This window comes from Topomyia yanbarensis, chromosome 3 (assembly GCF_030247195.1).
Source record: "Topomyia yanbarensis strain Yona2022 chromosome 3, ASM3024719v1, whole genome shotgun sequence".
Lineage (NCBI taxonomy): Eukaryota > Metazoa > Arthropoda > Insecta > Diptera > Culicidae > Topomyia > Topomyia yanbarensis.
In genome coordinates this window covers 270,381,969-270,405,499 of record NC_080672.1, presented here as the reverse complement: position 1 = coordinate 270,405,499, position 23,531 = coordinate 270,381,969, and the positions used below count along the sequence as shown (strand labels likewise).

The 23,531-nt window shown below is 39.3% G+C and overlaps 1 protein-coding gene across 1 annotated transcript in view; it reads right to left on the bottom strand.

Moving 5' to 3' along the window:
• The window catches only part of LOC131689965 (band 7 protein AGAP004871), a 326,915-nt gene extending 322,530 nt beyond the window's left edge, over positions 1 to 4,385 (bottom strand). The window contains exon 1 of the mRNA XM_058975383.1: positions 4,160 to 4,385. The gene's annotated coding sequence lies outside the window, so the exon portion shown is untranslated. The remainder of the gene's footprint in view (positions 1 to 4,159) is intronic.
• Between the last annotated feature and the right edge of the window lie 19,146 nt (positions 4,386 to 23,531).

The window sequence follows — 23,531 nt, the reverse complement described above, 5'->3', positions numbered from 1 at the left end:
ACGTTCCGAAGAATCAGAAAGAATAGGCAGAACGGAAACTTGGCACGTCGAACTGAAAGTCACTTTGCTTCCCTGGGCTCGAACGAATCCTACACGATGAGCTGAAAACTCGCAATTTCAAAGGGGCCATACACTAATTACGTAAGGGTATATGGGGGGAGGGGGAGTTTCAAAATATCTTACAAATTCTTATCTGAGAGGGAGGGAGGGTTTTTCCTTTCTTACGTAATATCATGAAACAAGTTTAAAAAATTAAATCCATAAGGAAAATATTCATTTTAATAAGAACAGGGAACTATTTTCATTTGTACCATATAATCCTTGTATATCAAACAATATGAGTAATTTTTTGGCTCTTGGTTGTAAATTGTTCTGTTCGGGAGCTGGAGTCACAATATGTCTTACCTTTGATACCCTTCGTGTTGTTAGACCGATTTTGTCCTTTTCAAACGTTCGATTCAAACCCGCAAGGTATCTGGAAAATGTTCTAACATGCGATTGTCAAAGATCTTGAATGTCGAATATTTTCAGAGTGTGAACTGTATTTTAATTCAAGTAAATTCAAAGATGGTTAACTCGGAGCTATGCGTACGATAAGCGGCACAGCTGGAGCTCAGAATAAATTCATGTCAGAAGAGGTTATAAACTCTTTTAAATTCTACATCACAAGAAAATAGATTCAAAGGAAGTGGAATATAGCACATAGATCTAAATACTGGTCGCAGTGGTTCGTCTCCAACAAAAAAATGGAATATAGCAAAACAGATCATGTGGACCAAATTGTATTTACTCAATATCTGACAACAGTTATTCTTTCAACTGGGCGAGATTGGCATGCAATTAAAATTCTGCAGATGATTACAGTTAATTTTTGTCATGAGTTTTCTTGTAATAATTCTATACATATCGTTTTCGTTATCTTATTATTTGATGAACTAACAATTCGTTTTTTTAATTACGATAATCATGATAAGATCTTATGTAGGGGGAACGAACTCTTATCTGGGGGGAGGGGGATGTTTAAAAGCTCTAAAAAAAACTTACGTAATTAGTGTACGGCCCCAAAGCCGTAGCATTGTAACAACTTTGCTTGGCGGGACAGAATGTGTGGAAAAGCGGGCATCGAGCGGTTACATTCTACTAGAGCGATGGCACAACAAATCAGTTGGGAATCAGCTTCGCAGTACTGAGCAAGATGCTCCAACGAGTAATCAAGTAGCAGACGATCAGCGAAAGGATGTGTGTGAATCAAAGGCCTTTTCTACAACTACAGCATCGTAAACGTGCACTCCCCTTCAAAGCGATACCCGAGAAGAAGAGCCCGCGGCAGAATGTGAAGCTTCTCATCAGCGACATGAACGCCGCCCTTGAGATCACCTGATTAACAAACTGAGAACCAAATCGACCAAGTTCCAATGAACGGAAATTTCGTCTGAGACATCACAAATGTTCCCACCTTCCGCAGTGCGAATATAGATTCGGAATCGCCTACAGGAAGATCGGGATACCGCTTACAGGAAGATCGGGATACCGAGGCATCTGTACAGAGTTACGAAAATTCTACGAGTAGGTAAATCGCTCAAGTAAAGGCTGTGTGCCACAGGCACAAATACTAATGAAGACCTTCTCACGACCGAGTGTGAGCTGATCGATAAGTGTATTATGAAGAACATCGAAATAGCAGTAGATGACGAGAGGGATTGCTGCAACTAGTTACCGAGCAATCACATTGCTGAAGGTGTTCTCCCAAATTCTTTGTCGCCGCCAATCACCGTGAGCAAGCGGGAGAAAATTGGCATATAATGCCCAAATACGGATTTCCGTAAAAAAGGACAATAGATCGAGTGATGTGTGATGTGTAATAGAGATACTTTAGATTCCTTTTGAAACTCGAAAAAGGGCTACGGCAAGGTGTGATATTAAGGGCAGGGTCTGTTCACTAACTTAACTTAGTGGCTATTCAAATAATTGATAGTCCAAAAGATAATCAAATGCTCATAAAAAAACTTATCCTAAACTACTAGAGGTCAACGGAAAACGTCGTCAGCTACTATGTGGATGCAGGTATTTTATTTGATATTGACATGATTTATCAACTATAAGATTTTCACTAAGAGATCAGTTACAAGATCCCATTCCCACAATTTACCAAAAATCCCCATTGTGTTTAAAACTTTTAGTTCTCAATGTAATGATCAGATAATAAACTTCTAATATTATTATATAAATATTAAACACTAAATTTTTTTTTAAATTAAACTGGTCATCACCACCCCTGACTACGCCCCTATTAAACATATAAATTTTATTGTAACTATGACTAATTGTATTTTTTATAAATTCCTTGAAAAAAGGCGCAATATGTATCGTCGAAACGTCGGATAAAATGTATATAAACCATTGCTACATTTACTCCAGACTGAAAGCCGAAAAATAATCTCAAACTCTATAAACAGTTGATAATCTTCCAAAATTTCTTCCTATAGTGGGGACAAGTTCATTACCAAATGGCCCTTCCTTGCAACAGTCGTAACTCGAGGAATACAACGATCATACCATATCCCGAAGGCTCATCGGACGAGGTCACGAATCTGATCACTATTCATCAGTGGAATTTCAGAAGTATTCTTCCGAAAATCGCTTCTTTTATAATCGTAATACATAATTTAAACTGTGACGCGATTGCATTGTGTGGAACATGGCTTATTTTAGAAACTGACCTTAATTTTGATATCATACGCTTGGCTCAAGAAGAATCCTGCAGAGGATTGCTTTTCAAGCTCTAATTAAGGCTTTTACATTTACATTTCTATCTACATTTCTCCTATACTGTCGGTAATACACCAAACTTTTTCAATTGCAAGACCATCGGACACAATCAATGCCTCGTAACATTGATTGGAAGAATTACGCCACCCCAATATCCGACAAAATCGACTCAATGCCTTGCTGTGAAGGAAGAATACAGATTTTTGGCTGGTACGTATGTACCTATGCATAGCCGAAACAATACCAACAAGAGCCTGGAATTTACGGAAAACCTATCGCGAACTAAATACCGCTACCGGTGGTAGAGTTTTCATTAGCTCTCTTCTCAAATTCAACCTATTTTGAAGAATCTGTCTGAAGTACGCTTGTTGAACAAGCTCCTTGACGGTAACATTGTCCCTCATTTTTAGACAAGTGAAGGTCTTTTCAAAACTTGAAAAAACAGCCTCCGACCACAACTACATACGGATGTTAATCGAGAAAACGATTCTATTCCACCTCACAATTACGTCAAAGCAAATGGATTTCTATTGCATAGAATTTTTTTTCTCCGCAGAGGTAAAGGAAGCGAACAATTGGCTTGCCCTGCATTTAACAGAAAATCAAATGTCCTATGCTAGCAAAGAGCAGATGGCATCAGTTTACTTGGATATTAGAGAAAACTGTTTCAGTTCCTATCAACGACAGAGAGGCTGCACCAGCACCGTTTCACCAATTTTTATAACATAATAAAAAATTGTTGAGGAGACAATCCACTCAAAACGAGTGCAGTTTACAGAAACATAAAATAAATACATCAAAATCATCAAAATATTTCGTTCGAGCTCCCGAAATGTTTTAACAAAATTTGAGATACACATATACCTTTAAAATAATTTAATTTCAAAATATCTTTTAAAATCTCTACTTCTCGGTTTCGTTCATCCTTTTCAGCGATTTGTGTATCTTTCCACTGAAGAGAGGAGAAGGAAAAATAAGTCACCCTCTAATTCGATCCATTACACACTGCGGCATTGCGACAATCCAACCTGCACAGAAGAACGTTTTAGCCATTAGTAAACCTCAGTGTTACATTTGAACGTCATCCAAATCACTACAACTACACAAACTTGACATGAGACCCCGTAAATTTCCAGCTGAGTGCTGTTTCACCTATCCATGTCTCGGGTGCTGGCGAACCGCATGACACTTTAAAAAAATTTGCAATCAACAAGTCGTTAAATCGCTGAGCTAGACACACTGTTGCGTCCGCACCGAAAAATGGCTGTTTATCACGAACACGTGTTTGCTTTCAATGGGCCACATTTACAATCACTTAGCACGAACGACTGGCAGGGAGCACCGGACTCACTTTTACCACCGACAAAACCAGGATCCAAATTCGACTCACCCCCGTTTGCCTTTTGCTTTCTACTGCACCATGCGGCAATGAAGAACCGATGGTGCCCGAACCGGGCAGCAAATCGTAAGCTGCACGCAAATGAAAAGTACTTTTTGATTATCGCAAATACAAGTTTTCACCGGGAAATGCAGCACCACCAAAGGGCGGACGAATTATTTCGGAATAGCCACAGTCAAGTTTTCCACTCTACTCTGTATGCGAATGCAAGCAGCCCAAATTCGCTACTGAGAAGACATTTCAATTTTCCGGAGTGCTGCTGCAGTCAATCGAAATGTTAAGTCTACTGAAGGTGCAACCACTGCTTCTACTGTCCGATGTTCAGCACAACACGGTGTGCTCTGCACCAGCCTGCGATTATCGCTTACACTGAAGATTCAACTCGACCTGTGGCACCGTGCTGAAATGTGAAGCTGGCTGAGATGAAAATAACCAGAATCATGCAATATGGAATGCCGAATGCTAATTTATTACAGAATGTTTTGATTATAATATGCACGAAAAGAGTAAGCTGTCATTTGACACATAGGTAAAAAACTAATTCTATAAATCTTAATCAGAACATTTTTCCTTGCGGGATAGCATGCTTGACCAGAAACACAAATAGTGATTTCGTTATTTGGAGCTAGTGTCAATCCGGCGCTAGTTTAGTCTTGTCACTAAGTTAGTGTCGGATTCTGATGAGACGAAGTCGAAAGGCAAATTCCATAACTAATTTAGCCTTAGAGGTGCCGGGAATGTTCTGCAAAAAGGTCCACCGACTCGGCAGCAGGCTCTGAATTTTTGTCTCGAAGATACATATTTTTTGGTATGCCCCGGAAGATTTTCTCCTATTTATAAACGTCCAGAATGTCGAGGGATTATTTCGAAGGCTGCGTTCAAATATTCACCCGGGCTGTTTCATATTGCAGTTTAGTTTGACGAAGAAAAGTTGTGTTGCTTTCAGCGTTTTACCACGGAATAAGAATAATAATCTACTTTTCTGCTAACACGTTTTGGGAACATTACGGCGTAGAATCTTATATATAGCATCATAGAACGCCGCACAGTGGCGGATCTTCAAACAATAGTCGGACAAAACCTCAAATGTTGCTTAATTTGGTTGAAAATCACAAGTTAAGCTAATTTTGAGGTGCTGAGCTCATATTTGATGTCAAATGTCGTAAAATATTAAATACATTTTTCTATACAGTGTCATTCAACCTTTCTTATGACTATTATCCCGTTTTCATGATAGATTTTCCGTTATTGTTCACAAATATCAGCAATATCATAAAAATGAAGAACACTACTTTAAATCCATTGTACAACGTGTTGGTTTACTGTAGATTGTCTAACTATTTTACACAAAACACCGTGCGCCTCCATATCAGCAACAAAGCTTCAAAATCTTCTTAAATCTTTTTGCGCACCTAGGCACAGAACGAGACCATGATATTCGAAAAGTAGAGGTTATTTCCCATAGAATGTATACTATGGGACCGTTCCGAAATGATTCACATGTTTGTACAGAATACATTAGTGAAAAAAGTATTTTTGATCTGGCCACCTCAAACATATTTAAACAAAAAAGTGATAGTTCCAAGCAAATTTACCGAATGTATTTTAATTATTAACCAAATTCGGACCAAAATCAAAAGAGCAACATGCATTTGAAGTCAACAGAGCAAATGTGGTTTCAGAAATGAAAATCATTAAAAAGTCCGGACTTTGCTACGTTTAAACTGATGTTAAAAATCGTGTTATTATCCAATGATCATAAAATTTTGAATATACATCATTCAATACATGAGAAATTTAGGAAAAATATAAAATATTATTATTTCAAAAAAAAAAATTTTGAGGTTTTGGCGGCCTCCAGCCACTGTGCGCCGCAACTGCCTGATCTAAATCATTTCCAACCAGCATCTCACGCCAATTGAGTGCACCCAAGTTGCACCTAATAAAGTGAAAATTTGTCGTCGTTAGTTGTATCAAAAGCTTCGCCATCATCAAAATGCATATCAAATCTTAAAACGAAGAGGTTTTGATGAGTATAGATGTCGTATGCTCAATTATTTCGATCTAGTTTTCGTTAACGACACGGACGTTAACGAAAACTAGATCGATGGTCCATCCATTCACGTTACTAATAAAGCAGATTTCATACAAGCCACCAGCGATCAACGTTTCTGTGATGGCCGTTTTTGTTCCGATGTTGCATTTACAGGAAGGTAGCACCTCTAATCGTCATCAATAATCCACCAGCGCGCAATGAGGAACATTGTAGTCACCTTCAACAAGTACATTGACGCGCCTACTAGCTTTGTCCAGAATGCTTTGGACTGCAGGAGTCAGGATAACTGCTCAACCTCAAATAAATGCAACAAATATATAACGATCTACCTGGCAGTGAAACGCGTACGGCCTGCGTTTTTGTTCTCATTCCACAAACGTTCTGGTAATAGACGTACAGGAAAACAGGTGTTGGATTTTCAAAGCCCCATATCTCCGGTCACAAGCGCCTGCGGTGAACAAATTTGATTGCATCTTAATCGCTAGAGCTTTCCGCAACATTGAGAGTATAATTCTTTGAACTTTTTCAGCGGCTTCTGAATTAGGCCTCAGATTTGATGAATACCGGTAATGTTCCGGATTTTCAAAGCCCCATATCTCCGGTTAATAACTTCTTTTAACAAAGTCGGATTGACTAGCAATCTTCGACAAAGTTGTAGAGAATTAAATTAACTTTCTTATTTTCACTTATAGTGATAATGCGATGCATACAGTGACACCTAGCGGCAAAAATGCGACCTAGTGGGTTTTCACCATATAAATTGTCAAAAAATCCCATGCAAACTTCAGGCACGTTGGTCCGGTAACTAGACATGTCCGATTTGCTTCAAATTTGGTAGGACTAGGAATCGACTCAGGGGTGGGCCGATAGGGGTCATTTTTTTCTTGTCACTCTACTGTCCACTTATACATTGAAAGAGCCAAACGAGATATGTGTTTGTCAGCATATTGCAAATAAGATTTGTTATGAGGATGGGCACAATCTTGAATTGCTTCGGAAGGACATAAACCCTCCTTGATCACCGAGAAAAATAAAAATAGAAAAATGAGTTTTTCCGGAATAACGTTGAGCTACAGACCCCCACCAGATGAATTCCTCTCTGCAGCAATCTCGATTATTGGTCATTGGATTGTTGAATTATTCACAAATTCACGAACGTAGATGTTTTCTGGTCAGGTGTGTTTGGAGAGGGTCTTATCCTTATATAATTTGCGGACACCGATTTTAAATGTTTCTTACTGATGTGACATCCTTGGCCTTGGAAACTAGATGAACTATCCTCTCCAGGCAATCTTTCACTAGGGTCGAAACTTCAACATCAGTCCGTCAACTGCTGACAAGTAGACCCATAACAACTCCTCAGGTGGTGAAACTATTTTTATCGTTTCAAACATATAATAGTGATTTTGGTTTTTAGTGGATCATCTTCACGCTTGCACTTAAGTGTATTTATATCTAGATTACATGCAGCAATCCGTTTGCATGGTGTATTTACGGTTGGGGATAGCGGTTTTGAATCTACTTTAACTGAGACTGCTTTTACAACATCTTTCAAGCCAGCTATATCATCCTTTCAAGATATCAGGAAACTGTCATCGGGCCCTATATTGTCACAACAACGCGAAGCCATTCTACGAAAATTATCCTTCGAAAATAAGTCAGCACATCTAGAATAGAGTCCGTGGGTGGGATCCCTGGACGTCACGAATATCATAATCCATCTTGACACATCGTCGCTTTTGTGCTATCTTATGACAAACGCCTTTTTGGGGTGAACTGAGTTAAATGTGTTAAATTTTAAAATCTCTATAAAGTGGCGTTTTCAGAATTTTTAAATTCAGCTGAGTTATTGAGATATAGCGAAACACGATTATGACAAGCGCAAATTTCTCGATAGAACTAGTTGTGCTTTCTTGTGACAACAAAAAACAGACAACAATCCTAGCATCAAGTGCTCATTGAAGCCAAAAAACCAACAGATGTCTCTGATGACATACAATATTCCTATGTAGATCTATCATAATCATGAGCTAGATTCTTGTCTTGAGAGAAAAATTTTCCAACCATTTTTCTTCGTATGGTTGGCTTGTGTTTTTAAGATTATTGAACAAATTTCCTTTTAAGATTTCCACTAGGTTTGGAAAGTATGCCGAAATGTAACGATGGATTGTGCAAGACGAATATTTTTTTGTCTAGCCGCCTGTCAACAATAACAATTGTTTGATATATATTGTGTGTAAATTGCAAATTGTTAATGAAATGAAAGTTTTTATTTATTGCATTTCCCAAATAAAGGAGGAAAATTGTGAAAACTTTGTGTTCCAATGCCATCATTTTGTAACCTGATATTGCTGCTACCGCATGGAAAAGTATAACATTGGACATAGTGATCCATAACGCATAATTTTACGAATCATGTCATACATATTTTATCAGTAATACACACTTATGACACGTATGCGAGCGACTTTGGGTTACATGTTAAGCAAAAACTGTCAATATAGCAACCGATCTTCGCATAAATCGAAAGATTACTACAAAAACATAGAAGCACTCATTGCCTTCTTCGAAAAGCTGCTAACATTTATAAACTTCAAAATATTCAATCTCAAATTTCAAAAATTGTTTTTCCCGAAAAGTGCTAAATGGCGCTTGTCATAAGATAGCACAACAACAACGATATATCATTTAGAACGAATTTCCGCAATACCCACGACATGTGATTCGTTCAGAATCATTAACCACATTCGAAATAACGCCTAGTGGATATGCAACATGCGCAGGAAAATAACTCTAACAGGTATGATAACGTTCGTCAACAGAAGAGAGCTTGCACGCAACGTGTGATAGCTCAGCTATCCACCAGAAGAGGTAGCTTTTGGCAAAATAATTGAGCGTGACGTAGTGCGCAGTGATAGCGTCAAAAAAAACAAAACTATCTCTTTCAAAACCAGATATAATCCTGCTGGAAGTCACGAAACTTCAATGCACTCTTACGATCGATTAATGAGAAAAACAGATAAAAAAAATGAAAGAAATCGCCATGGTAAATAAGCTAAAAATTAAAAATAAAAACTTTCAGCTCTATTGACAACCGAAATATAGCAAACAGTGATGCCATTTAATGAGGATTACGACATGTAAAGATATCTAGGGAAAAATTGAAATGTTCAAAAGACAATGTATTTATAATCAAATAACGACGGTTTGAACTCATTCGGAAGAGCCAGTTTGCCAAGTCATGTGCAGTACTATCAGAGCAGAGAGTTACATCTAACACCTCTTCCCTACCAGACCTTCCCTTCCTTCCTGGACAAGGCGGGATAGATTAACGGTTTCCCTACGTTTATGCCGAGGATTAATTTGTGCTACTCCATAATTAAGCATACTTCCATACTTGATCAAAATGGGTATTAGGGACATGACCATCATTTCAATCCCGCGAATTTCGAAGAAACGACAGTCCACTGAGTAAGAGATTCGCCTGACACAGCAAAGGTAAGCCTCATGATATTCCGTGGACGACCGACTGCCAGCTATTCAGTCCTCGGTACAAAGAAACACCTGGACCACAAAATGACATTTGAGCCTGTTAATTCGAATTCAGCAATAGATACTATATTTTGAACGTCTGCATAAAAATTGGTTATGCCGGTATGAACATCGAACACTTTAAGCACGAAGCCGAAACGCTAATTTTGTCTTTTTATATCTCCATTGTTCTCTAACAGATCCCAAAAACTTTAACACCCATAAATAACCCAAAATTTGTAGATGTGTTTAGATGCCACAAGTTTGAAAAACGGTTACTATTATGACATAAAAAGTCAATTTTCCCAGGACATATATCCTATATGTATGCAATATACATATACCGCTAGGACATCAGCGCTACTCGAACAATGCAATTAATATTATACACTGATATTTAGCGATATTCTCTTTTGCTGTATCTAAACATGTCTACAAATTTGGAGTTTTTGGGAGCTGTCGAAAAACAGTGGAGATAAAACACCTAAAAGTTAGAGTTCCGACTAAATGTGCTGGTAACTGGCGGTAAATAGCTCGAGCACCTTTTCTGCTGGATATTACATTAACTGTCTGGTCGTGTCGTTGCTATAACTTTTGAAGTGGCACTCAGAAAATTACAATTCATACCTCATTTTAATGAAAATAACCTTAGTATTTGAATGGAATTTGAATGGAGATATTGGAGAGAAAAATGAACGAGAAAACGAAAAAATCAATATGAATGACAAAAGGCCCTATAACCCCAACTTCTCGTATTCGGACAAAAGTAAAAAAATGCAAAATATGCATGATTTGCATCACGAAGCAAAAAAAAAATTAAAAATGGAGGATTTTGGGAACAAGATGACCCAGTACTTCACTTTCCCATATTTTTTAAGGAACAGAAATATTTCCATTCAAATACTATGGTTATTTCCTTTAAAATGAGGTATAGATTGTAATTTTCTGAGTGCTACTTCATAAGTTACAGCATTTAATATATTTTCCTCCATATTTTCCCCAGTACCACATTCAAAAATTTCAATTGAATTGGGCGGGGGTCTAGAATTGTCCAAATGATGTGAAATTTTGCACATTTTTTTTGAGTTCACTTTGACATTTGTCACAATATGAGAGGGGGGCCTTTGAGAAATCAAAAAAAAATTTGCGATGCCCTAATAAACATATGCTAAAATCTTTTTTCTCCTTCACTTTTTCATTACTCTCTCTCTCTCTCTCTCTCTCTCTCTCTTTCTCTATCTTTCTCCCTCAACCTCTTTCTCTTAATTTCTCTGAAAGGAAGTCTAAATATCTAAAATTTATGCTTGCATGCATGCATGTACGCACTTGAAAAGCATGCACCTGCAATTCGCACATCAAAGATATTATCATATTCCAAATTTCCGGTACAGTGATCTGGCGAAAGGTCTATTCCACAGTCATGAATACAATATGACAAAGCTTTACGAGCGAAACCGGGCAAGCGATAGTGGGTTGCCTTTTGATGTCAAAACTACAACTGCACCAACAGTTACAGAACTAAGTGAGCCAATGGCAAGCGAAAAGGGGTGGTTGAAAAAGTACCTTCGCTTTGAAAGCTACTAACTATGCATACATAAATCATTTTTTTCACCAAACTCCATGCACCTCGCTTCCGTCAGTTGTCGAAGAGCTGTCCCCAATAATGAAATGTGACATAAAAAATGGATTCGTTGTATCCTTTACGACAGTTATTAATATATACTATAGCATAGGTGATACATGGTAATCGAAGATTGATGTGTCAACAACACGATATGACAAATTCATGCAAAAATTCCTAAAAATATTTTTCAGATTGCTAGCTCGAAAAAAATCGAAATCGACCCGCTAACAGGAATCTGCCTGAATCCGAAGGCTTCTTCGCAATAAAAACACGCTGCGTTCTAGATACGCGAAAAAGTATGTGCTGGAAACATACGACTTGGAAAGTGATCTTCTGATTCAGCTGTGCGTCGTCGCTGTTTTGCTATCTTATGACAAACGCCATTTTGGGGTAAACTGAGTTAGAAATGCCACATCACTTGTCTAAAAAATCTCTACAAAGTGGCGTTTTCAGAATTTTGACATTTTGCTTGGTTACTGAGATATAGCGAGAAACGTGCCGAGAAATTTTCGATTTTTTGCTTCAAATGACTGTGTCCTGGGATTGGCTCAAGTAATCTCGACGCATATAATGTTTTTATGTATAAAACGATCTGAGAAACACAATGCCATAATCATTTTCACTGTAACCACAAATAACTATTTTTTCTCTAGATTCCCTGACTCATTTCCTTCAAAATGCATTTCACCGATTGTTTATAGACCGAATGTAGCCAAAGATATGAATAAAAGTTAATAATTGATGAGTTTTTTTCTATGAAAAATTTTCCCTGCTCAATTATGACACGCCATACAAAGTTTGTCATCAATACACACCTATGACACGTGTGAGTGCGACTTTTGTTTACATTTATAGTAAAAACTCGCGTCAAAATCAATCGATCTTTCTAATATTTGAGAGATTCATACAGAATAGATAGAAGCATCAATTGTCTTCTTTGAATTGTTTATACTATTTATAAGTTTCAAGATATTCAATATCAAGCTTTAAAAATCAGTCTATCAGACTGACAGACCATTCCGAAAATACCCATATTGATTGGGTTACAGCGAATTTCGCTAAACCGGAAGTCGCCATCTTTGATTTCAAAATGGCGTCACAAATCAATTTCTGGCACCTACTCTTCAAGACCATTCCGAAAATACCCATATTGTTGGGGTGCGGGCCATAAGGAGTCTTCCAGACCCGTCTCTTCCATCTTTCCAAAAATCTTCTAAGTCTTTTGCATTCAAAAGGACTTAGAATATTTTTTACAAAAACCGTGTTAATTGCGAAATCCGCGCAGAATAAAAACTGCCAAAATTCTTCTAAGTTCTTTGCATTTAAAAGGACTTCGAAATTTTTTTTTCAGAAAAAAGTCTTTTCCATTCAAAAGGACTTAGAATATTTTTGCAAAAACCGCATTAATTGCGAAATCCGTGCAAAAAAAACTTCCAAAAATATTTAAAGTCTTTTGCTGAGAGTTTTTTACGCGGATTTTCGAATTAACGCGTTTTTACGCGGATTTTCCAATTAACGCGGTTTTTACGCAGATTTTCCAATTAACGCGGTTTTTTACGCGGATTTTCCAATTAACGCGGTTTTTTACGCGGTACATATCCCCCGCGTAAAAAACCTGGGTTTATATCACTGCACAAATTGTATTGTAATTGTATTACCCCCGGCTGCGGAGTGATATGAGTTTGCCAAATGAAACAAAAGTGCCCGTGCTTGGGGATAACACTATTTCGATCGACTTTAATAAAACTCGTGTTAGACCCACAGTTCAGGAAGTGGAACAATTAGTTAAAGTTAAAATGGAGCTTAATCTCGCTGAAGTTGCTACATCAGCTACATCAAGTAAAAAACTGCTTAGCACAGGCCGAAAACTTCATTGCAAAGTACAACATGCAACACGAGGTCGAATTTAATAACACAAGATTCAAGATCGCCGTGCTTATGGAAAACGACATGGTGGACGTGCGTATCCATCATTTGGCCCCGCGCACTAAGGAAGATTACATCAAACGAATCATGTCGCAATATAGAGAAATAAAATCTATTACGAATGACACCTGGAGAATTTTTTTCACTGGCATTCCCAACGGCGCTAGTATTGTGAGGATGCGAGTGACTAAACCAATACTTTCTTACATGATTATCGAATGCAAATCACCGAAGGAAGGCGTGACCTACAAGCAAACAACGCTAATCACATATTCCGGGCAGACCCCAGCATGCCAATTCTATAACCATACAGCCCACTACGAAACAACATGCGCCTAAGCAACTAACTCATCTACTACAACCAACTCTAACAAGCAGCCACCGACACATTCAAGTTAACCGAAAACATCGATCCAATTAACCAATAATGCAGGTACAACGACCACGACAACCGCTCCCAAACCAACAACTACCATCGCCAATAAAAAAGGAAATACCGATGAAGACGGACTTACAATAGCGACCCGTAAGAACTAGAAACATATAAGAACCTCTGATCGTGAACAGCAAGAAAGCAGTACCGATGATGACATGGACGGGAACGATAACGCGAGAGATGGCAGACTGAATGCCCCCAAGCGCCTAACATCTCATGGTGGCAAGTTTATGAGCTTATTTTATGAATGACATTCAAAAAACTTTTTATTGTTGAGTAAATATATGTCCAAAAATACGCAAAAGATAATTTGATTCTCTTGTTGTTGTCATGTTCAACAAAAATCATAATGAACAATCATTAAGTTGATATCAATATCACGAAAAAACGATCAAGCCGTTCTCCTGCAATCCGGGACGCCACCTGAAAAAGAACACGTCGACTTTCCGCCTTTATTCTCTAAAATGATGAATATATTTCAACGAAAAATAGAATTTAACATATCTATAATAAAATCTTCAAAATCAAAAAAAGTTAATACCTTTATTATGAAAACTTATTTTTGAACCACGCGCAACGATTCAGTATGATTTTGACCGTTTTGGAATTTCGAATAGCCTTTCGTCATTCGTCTAGGGTAGGTGAATTTACAGCTTGTCCATCATCTTCAATCTTCATTCTATTTCTGCCTTCTCTACTCGTTTGTCCATTCAATAGCAACTCAAAGTGTTATTTTCACCTCGCCCAACTTCCCACAACGAAACTTCAACCATGTGATTCCTGAGCGTTTTTCACAATAGCAGTATTAAATTAAATAACAATTCAATATTTAATGGATTTGATATGCGCTATTTATTGAAAATGTTGTGGTATCGAGACTAAATATAAAAAAATCTAGTGTTTCTGATTTTTACCAATTACAAACCCATTTTTATTGTGTTCCTGGGGATATTCCACATTCGACTAAGAACTTTTTATAATGATTAATTGAAGAATAATAGAAATATATGCATGCGGAAATGGTAAAATTTGATACGATTGACAAAATGCCCTTGAACATCAACTTCTCATATTCTGATTAAGGCCGCAGAGGTTCTATTTGATCCATGATATTTTTTCACTGCAAAAATTGCATGATTTTCATAGAACAGAAGTGTTATTAAAAATAGGAAATTTTAGGAACAAAATATCCCAAAACCTTAACTTCCCGTATTGGTCAAGAAACGTAAGCAATATGCTGCATACATACTCATGTCTTCATGTGTTTCTAATATCATCCAAAAAACATTAATGCAGACATCACGTCTCTAAATAATGGTTTTGAAGGGTTGATTCCCCATTGTTACTTCTAGGGGGATTATTTACCAAAATTATTTCTCAAGTGATGTATCTTAGAAATGTGTATGTTAGAAAACTTCATAGATACTAAACTTCCGTAGTAGACGGTTGGGAAAGCAACATTAGGCTAAACTATGTCGCCATTCACCTCTGATACAGAACTCCTATCCCTTACTTCCCCGCGACGGTGCCATCGCAACGATACTAAACTTCCTTAGTTGACGGTTTCGAAATTATGTGATCGTGACCGTAGAAACTGTTTTGGACAATTATTCAAGTATTCTTGACTTTGAAAGTGCATAACTTGAGAACGCGATCTTGTACACAAAATCTAATCACACCATTCGACTCAGCACGTAAATGTATGTATGTATGTATGATGATAGCCACCATCCTAGCTTGAGTCTTTCTCTGCATGCGGCTCCACTTAACAGTACGCTCAAATTTCGTTACCATTCTGAATTCAGCAAACCGCATCTATGAAGGGCCAAAAGGGGGTGGCGGACCCGTAAGCAATTACACCTACTCAGTATCCGCGGGAATCAAAGAGTCTCCTTCTAACAATAAGATCCAACAGATTGAATAACGAACTTTGTGATACTTGTCAAGCTTTCCACGAGATGGTTTGTTGAAGAAGAGCGCTTCAAATTGTTTACAACTGTTGGAGAGAAATTTATTTGTCGCGAACGACGAACACTTTTCCTCCTTGATTCCGATTGGCCTTCCACTTAATTGTCCAGCTGTAACTTCAATGATGCCCTGATGCACCCTCCTCACCCCGTAAATCATATGCATATAATGGAATACAATATAATATAATATAATATAATATAATATAATATAATATAATATAATATAATATAATATAATATAATATAATATAATATAATATAATATAATATAATATAATATAATATAATATAATATAATATAATATAATATAATATAATATAATATAATATAATATAATATAATATAATATAATATAATATAATATAATATAATATAATATAATATAATATAATATAATATAATATAATATAATATAATATAATATAATATAATATAATATAATATAATATAATATAATATAATATAATATAATATAACGAATATGTAGTATTAATAATATAATCATTCGTTATCGAGCACTCAGTAGAGATAGAAGTCTTTTGTTGTCGGTCCACTCTATGGCGACAAATAGTTCGCGTTCAAGATTATTTCGCACACTCTACGCCTAGTCGAGGTTTCAGTATTTTTTCCCTTCTTCGGTGTTTCTGTTTCTGAGTACCGTTAGCCGGTCAGTGACCAGTGAAGAAGTGTTCTTCTAGTAAGCCGTCTGGATAACCTTACATACACATGTTAAGTATTAGTTTACGTTTACCCTTCTTGGTGGTCTTACTAACGTGCACTGGGCAATAGGCCCGTGCAAAAATGAGTTCCCCTGACAAAATCGGCTCCCCGGCTCAAAGTATATTCAAGCTCGGCCACCAGCCCATTCGTGATCTTCTTTCGGACCAAAGATAAAAAGTGTTTGAATCAGTTGCAGGTTTCTCGAGTTCTGACGGATCGGTATTCGCCCGTGACAGAAATATCGAAAATTCGCCCTGATAAGCTTCGGGTGGTCGTTAACAGTTTGTCTCAGGCAAAACGATATTGTCGGCTACGGGTCCTTTACGAAGGAGTACAGGGTGTATATTCCAGCTAACAGGGTTGAAGTCATTGGGGTCGTTTCCGATTCGTGTCTGAATTGCGAGGACCTGCTAAAATATGGGACTGGCTGTTTCGAAGACCCCATGCTTAAACCAGTGAAGATCCTGGAGTGCATTCAGCATCAGTCGCAGCTGACGGGAAGAAAACATACGTCAACTCAGACTCTTATCGGGTGACCTTCGTCGGTTCTGCTCTACCCAACTACCTCCTCTTTGACAAGGTTCGTCTACCTGTTCGCCTCTTTGTGCCGCGGGTCATGAACTGTACTAATTGCAAACAATTGGGACACACAGCCTCTCATTGTAGCAATAAAGCCCGTTGTGGGAAATGCGGATGATTCCTGTGGTAGAGATGTCGAAAAGCGACTGTGGGGGAAACCCACATGATCTTCCTTCATGTTCCGCGTACAAACAGCGCGAGGAGAATCTTAAGTATTCCCTTCAGGGGCGCTCTAAGTGATTTTTTGCAGAAATGCTTAAGATAGCTACGCCACCTATACGACAACTATACCAACTTGTCTACTGACGAAGGGAACTGTGATGAACCCCAGGAGGAGGGAACATATTCTGCTGCGCCTAGAAGCAATAAAAAAGGAGGAACATTTCTTCTCCAAAGCTTCGTCGTAAAGTCCAGAAGGTGTCTCTTCATGCCCCCCAGAAATACTCAAGGAAGTACTGGTGCAAAACCGAAGCAAGTCGCTCCCGGTCTCAGTAACCTGAGTTCAGAAAAGGAGTTCCCAACACTTTCAGAAACATCAAAAACCCCAAGTGTTCCCATACCTCAGCCAGAGAAAGAAAACATCGCTGGCTTAATAAATTTCTCTGACATTGTGGACCGTATTCTTACAGCATTAAATATTTCTAACCTCCTTAGAAGCATCTTGATAAGACTTTCTCCCCGCAGTAAAACATTCTTGATGCAGTTCACTGCGAAATGGCCCCTCCTTTCAGCGATTGTATCCTTCGATGGCTAATTCATCGAACGAGGTCAAGGATTTAATCACTGTTCTACAGTGGAATTGCGGAGGAATTATCCCGATTCCTTTAAAATCTTACTAAATAACTTAAAATTCGATGCTTTTGCACTATGCGAGGCATGGCTTACTTCAGAAATAGACGTACACTTCCATGATTTTAACATTATTCGCTTGGATCGAGAAGACTCTTACGGAGGAGTACTTTTGGGGATCAAAAAGAACTATTTTTTCAATCGACTTCCCCTCGACACCAGGTATTGAAGTTATTGCTTGCCAAACCAGAATTAAAGGCAAAGACCTTTGCATTGCTTCCACCTACATCCCCCCTAGAGCCTCAGCCAGCCACCGACGGCTTTACGATATTGCGGAACTCCTCCCCGCACCGAGGCTAGTTTTAGGTGACTTCAACTCCCACGGTACGGCATGGGGTTGCCTTCATGACGATAATCGATCTACCCTACTCCATGAGCTTTGCGACAACTTTAATATGACCATTTTGAATACGGGTGAAATGACAGGGATTCCTGCCCCTCCAGCACGTCCGAGAGCCTTAGACCTGTCCCTCTGCGCGACATCGCTGCGGTTAGATTGCATGTGGAAGGTAGTCTCTGATCCCCACGGCAGCAACCATCTGCCAATCGTAATTAATATTGCTAACAGTTCAGGGCCACCGAATACAATCAATGTCACACGAAATATTGATTGGAAGAGCTACGCGTCCGCGATATTCGACAAAATCGAGTGCACTCAAGAGCTTCTTCCGAAGGAAGAGTTCCTGGCTGGGTTCCTGGCTGGTTTCATTCTCGATAGCACGATTCAAGCTCAGACTGAACGCGTACCAAACGCGAACTCACGCGGGCGTCCTCCCAATCCATGGTGGGACAAAGAGTGCTCAGACGTGTACGCGGAGAAGGCCGCTGCGTATAAGACCTTCCGGGACGACGCGCTGCCAGCTAGCTACCGACAGTACGCGATGGCGGAAACGCGCATGAAGAGTTTGATGAAAACCAAAAAACGTAGCTAGTGGCGCCGGTTCGTCGACAGACCAACGAGAGAAACATCGATGAGCACTCTTTGGAGTACGGCCTGGCGCTTACGAAACCGAAACAGGACTAACGAGAGCGTGGAATATTCAAACCGTTGGATATTCGATTTAGCCAAGAAGGTTTGTCCGGATTCCGCCCCGGCACAGAAGATCTACCGCGCCGCGTCACCTCACGATAACGCGAAAGAAACATCTTTTTCGATAGTGGAGTTCTCACTTGATCTCTCTTGAATCAAATTTAACTTGAAGAATAAATAAAGAATCTCCCAAGAGACGCTTGTTGAATTTATTTAATAAGTTTCTTGAGGGTAATATTGTCCCTTATGACTGGAGGCAAGTGAAGATCATCGCTATTCAAAAACCATGTAACAAAATTGGCTTTCAACCCAAAACTAATATGAATAAATAATTACCCCTCATCATGTATTTAGTGGTAAAGGCAAATAAGGTGAGGTGAGATTATCAATAGTGTACACGCTTACCTGACAATACTGACGTCGTCCCGAGATACCTCCCATCCGACATTCTCGTCAGTAATTATGGTCTTCTTGCATTTGGACGTGACTCCGCAGGGCCGTGAACTTTTTAGGAATGAAGCAGAACCAACCGCTAAAACAGATCAAGGCAGATCTAGTGGTGCTGTGGTGGCAGTACTGAATATAGAATACGATGTAGAGGAAAGCAAAGCCTTCCCATTGATATGCTTCTGTGGTGAACCGTCTCACATCTAGCGCTTGTCAGTGATAATCACGTTGTTTCGTTTGCTTTTTCGATGCCTAACCTCAAACCGTTCCAAAGGCGTGAACAGAGTCCAACTCACCCTTACAGTCGACGATGGCCGTGGTTACGGAACACTAGATGATTCGTTTCTGGAGATTGGGCACAGATTTGGGAAATTCCAATCAACCTTCCGCCTATCGAATCTTTTCGAGCAGAGATCCGTACAATTGCAGCAACCGGCCTTGCCTTCGGTGGGCAGTTAATCGCCAGACACTTTCCCTGGTTGGAGCGTTGTCCTCGTGCCTCAACTCAACTCCACACGCAAAGACAAAAACCACCACGAATGACTTTGTATTACTTTCCCCGCGTTTTCCTTTACTTCTTTACACGCACGCAACGAACAAACGGGTCTCCACCTTTTCACACCTTCCCTTTTCGGCTTTTTTTTCTAATCCCTCAGCGGGAGAAGAAGCCGCCACCGACCGTACTCGGTCAACCCTTTTATCAGACTGCCTATTTTTATTTTCTGTCACCCGTTCTTCCAGGGATTTGTTTTCAAGCAAATTGTGCTAAGCCCTTTTGCTTTCATGCGGGCCGTCAAGTGCGCACCTCTTGCAGTACACACTAATCTCGAATTCTTCCCTTTTAAAATTTAAATCAAACATTTCACTGTAACAACCAGCCTCCGATAACAACTCGTATCGACCGATTGCGATGCTGTCCTGTATCCGAAAGTTGTTCGAGAAAATGATCTTGTTTCGCCTCGACAATTGGGTTGAAGCAAATTGCTTACTGTCAGATACACAATTTGGTTTCCGCAAAGGCAAATGCACGAACGACTGTCTTGCGTTTCTCTCAACAGAAATTCAAATGGTTCATGCTAGCAAAGAGCAGATGGCATCAGTTTTCCTAGATATAAAGGGGGCTTTTGATTCAGTTTCTATCAATTTTCTTTCAGAGAAGCTGCACCAGCATGGTCTTTCACTGACTCTAAACAACTTTTTGCTAAACTTGCAGTCTGATAAACATATGCATTTTTCGCATAGTGATTTATCGACATCACGAATTAGCTACATGGGCCTTCCCCAAGGCTCATGTCTAAGCCCCCTTCTCTATAACTTCTACGTGAATGAATGTCTTGTCAATTCCTGCACGCTAAGGCACCCAAGTAACAATTGAAGTTTTATAGTATGCTACAAGTGCAATCTAAGTTTTATCAGCGGCTTCAAAACTATCATAAAACCACAATTGTTACTAGGGCAGCTTGCAGATGATGATCTGGTCTCTATTACAGGACCCAAAGTTGTCGATCTGCAAGGACCATTGCAATTTGTCTGCTTGGGCCCTCCAGCTGGGTATCGAGTTCTCCACGAAGAAAACTGAGCTAGTCGTACTTTCAAGGAAACGTGAACCAGCGCAACTACAGCTTCAATTAATGGGTCAAACTATTGCTCAGTTTTCAACTTTCCAATATCTCGGGGTCTGGTTCGACTCTAAACGTACCTGGGGATGTCACATTAGGTATCTGAAACAGAAATGCCAACAAAGGATCAACTTTTTCCGTACAATAACCGGAACATGGTAGGGTACCCACCCAGGAGACCTGACCAGGCTGTACCAAACAACGACATTGTCGGTGATGGAGTACGGGAGTGTCTGTTTGCGCTCCGCTGCGAACATACATTTCATCGAACTAGAGCGAATCCAATATTGTTGTTTGCGTATTGTCTTGGGTTGCATGCACTCGATACATACGATAAATCAAGAAGTTCTGTCGGACGTCCTTCCGCTAAAAAATCGATTTTGGGACCTCTCATATGGATTGATCATCCGATGCGATATCTTGAATCCGTTAGTAATTGCAAATTTCGAAAGGCTTGTCGAGCTTAATTCTCAAACCCGATTTATGTCCTTGTACTTCGATTACATGGCACAAAATATCAATCCTTCTTCATACTACCCAACCGTGTCAATCTCCTTCATGCTTCTGATTCAACTGTATTCTTCGACACATCCATGAAAGACGAGATTCGTGGAATCCCGGATCACATACGTCCGCAACAGGGGCGGATCCAGAAAAAAATTTCGGAGGGGGTCCGAAATTTCGATTTCGAAATGTTCATTGTACAATAGGTAATATGTAATAACATTATTTAATAAAAATCATTTTTGGTAATCGAATCTGGTTTGGAATGATTTTGAGTTCAGAATGAATTAAAATAGAAACTATTTTAAAATTTCTCAACAGCTTAAAAAATTTCGGGAGGGGTCCGGATTCCAATACCCTCCCCCCGGATCCGCCACAGTCCGCAAGTCATCCCAAGCATCTTTCATAGCAAATTTTGAGAAGTCGACTGTAATAAGATGTTTTACACCAACGGACCCAGCCTCGACGACTCCACTGGCTTCGGTATATTCAATCAAAACCTCACCGCATTATTCAAACTCAATGCTTCAGTTTACGTCGCAGAACTTGCTGCTATTCAGTAAACCTTTGGGATCATTGATTGATGGGGATCATTACTTTATTGTCTCGGATAGCCTCAGCTCAATCGAGGCTCTCCGTTCAATGAAATCTAGAAACCATATTTTCTGTGTGCTTGTCTGTAAGATCGAACAAGATTACCTTAGTTTAGGTTCCCTCGCATTGCTCCATTCCAGGTAATGAAGAAGCGGACTCTTTAGCTAAGGCGGGCGCTGTACAAGGTGATGTATATGATAGACCAATTAGCTTCAGCGAATTTTTCAGTATTACATCAGAGAACCCTCGAAAGTTGACAAGCTTCAAGGAGCAATGGTGAACTAGGGAGGTTGCTACACTTGATAATCCTTAAGGTATCGACGAAATGATGATGTCTCAGCTCATGTGATGTCTCGGCTCATGTCCAATCACTACACGCTGGACGCTCATATCCGGCGTATTGGGCTCGCGGATAGCGGTATCTGCGCTTGTGGCAACGGTTATCACGAGATCGAACATATTGTCTGGGCATGCGCCGAGTACTGTTCTGCCAGATCTGAACTATTCGATTCCCTTCGGCCCCGAGGAAGATCACCCAATGTACCAGTTCGAGATGTACTCGCAAGCCGCGATCTCCTCTATATGTCCCTCATATACACATTCTTAAAAACCATCAATATTTAACTGCCCCTATCTTTTTTTTCTTATCATTCTCAGAAGTGCCTTCTTTCGCCTACCGTACTCCAACGATGGTTTGATGCGACTCCAAGATGAGACAAAACATCTGTCGAATGACCTAACAACACGAGACCTACAGTACAACATCACACGCGCAACGCAGTGTGTTGCCAATCCGTATCTGAGCCGTACTACGAAGTCGTCTGGAGGAACCCCTGCCGGCTCGAGAAAAACCGCCCGGCGTCCCAATACATGATGCATCCATCCAAATCTGTAATCCTTGTCGTTGATTCCCGATGCCGGAAACTGAAAGTTTATATCTAAACCCCCCCCCCCCCCCCACCTCCCATCTGTCAGCCTTGTCCACCCTCTCTCTCATGTCTCTGATACACAGATGTAGGACTTCACCCCCCTCCCTTCCTCCCATTGAATATCTTCCTAAAACTTATGTGCCCCCCTATCTTCTAGTTTTAGTTGATCGATATTTAATCTCGTTAAGAAATGCCCAACAGTACCAATACTTAAAAATAGCCCTAATTAATCTTAATAAAATTGAACCACTCCCTCTAATTATTTCTAGTTAATAAGCTTGTAAAATGTTCCGCTTAGTTAATAATTAATTGCTCCAACAATCTCCCTTCTAAAAATCATAAAAAGCATTGCTATACAAAGAACACATAAAATGACCCGACCCCTTATCTTACGAATATTAATTATCCCCTCTTGTGTATGTATAAGTTAGTTGTAGTTTTTTTTAGTTTCACTTTACAAAAACAAAATAATATTGAAATGTGTAACCCCTTAGTTTAAATAAATTCAAAATGTAAAACAATGAAAAAATGGCACTTTTAAGCTAACG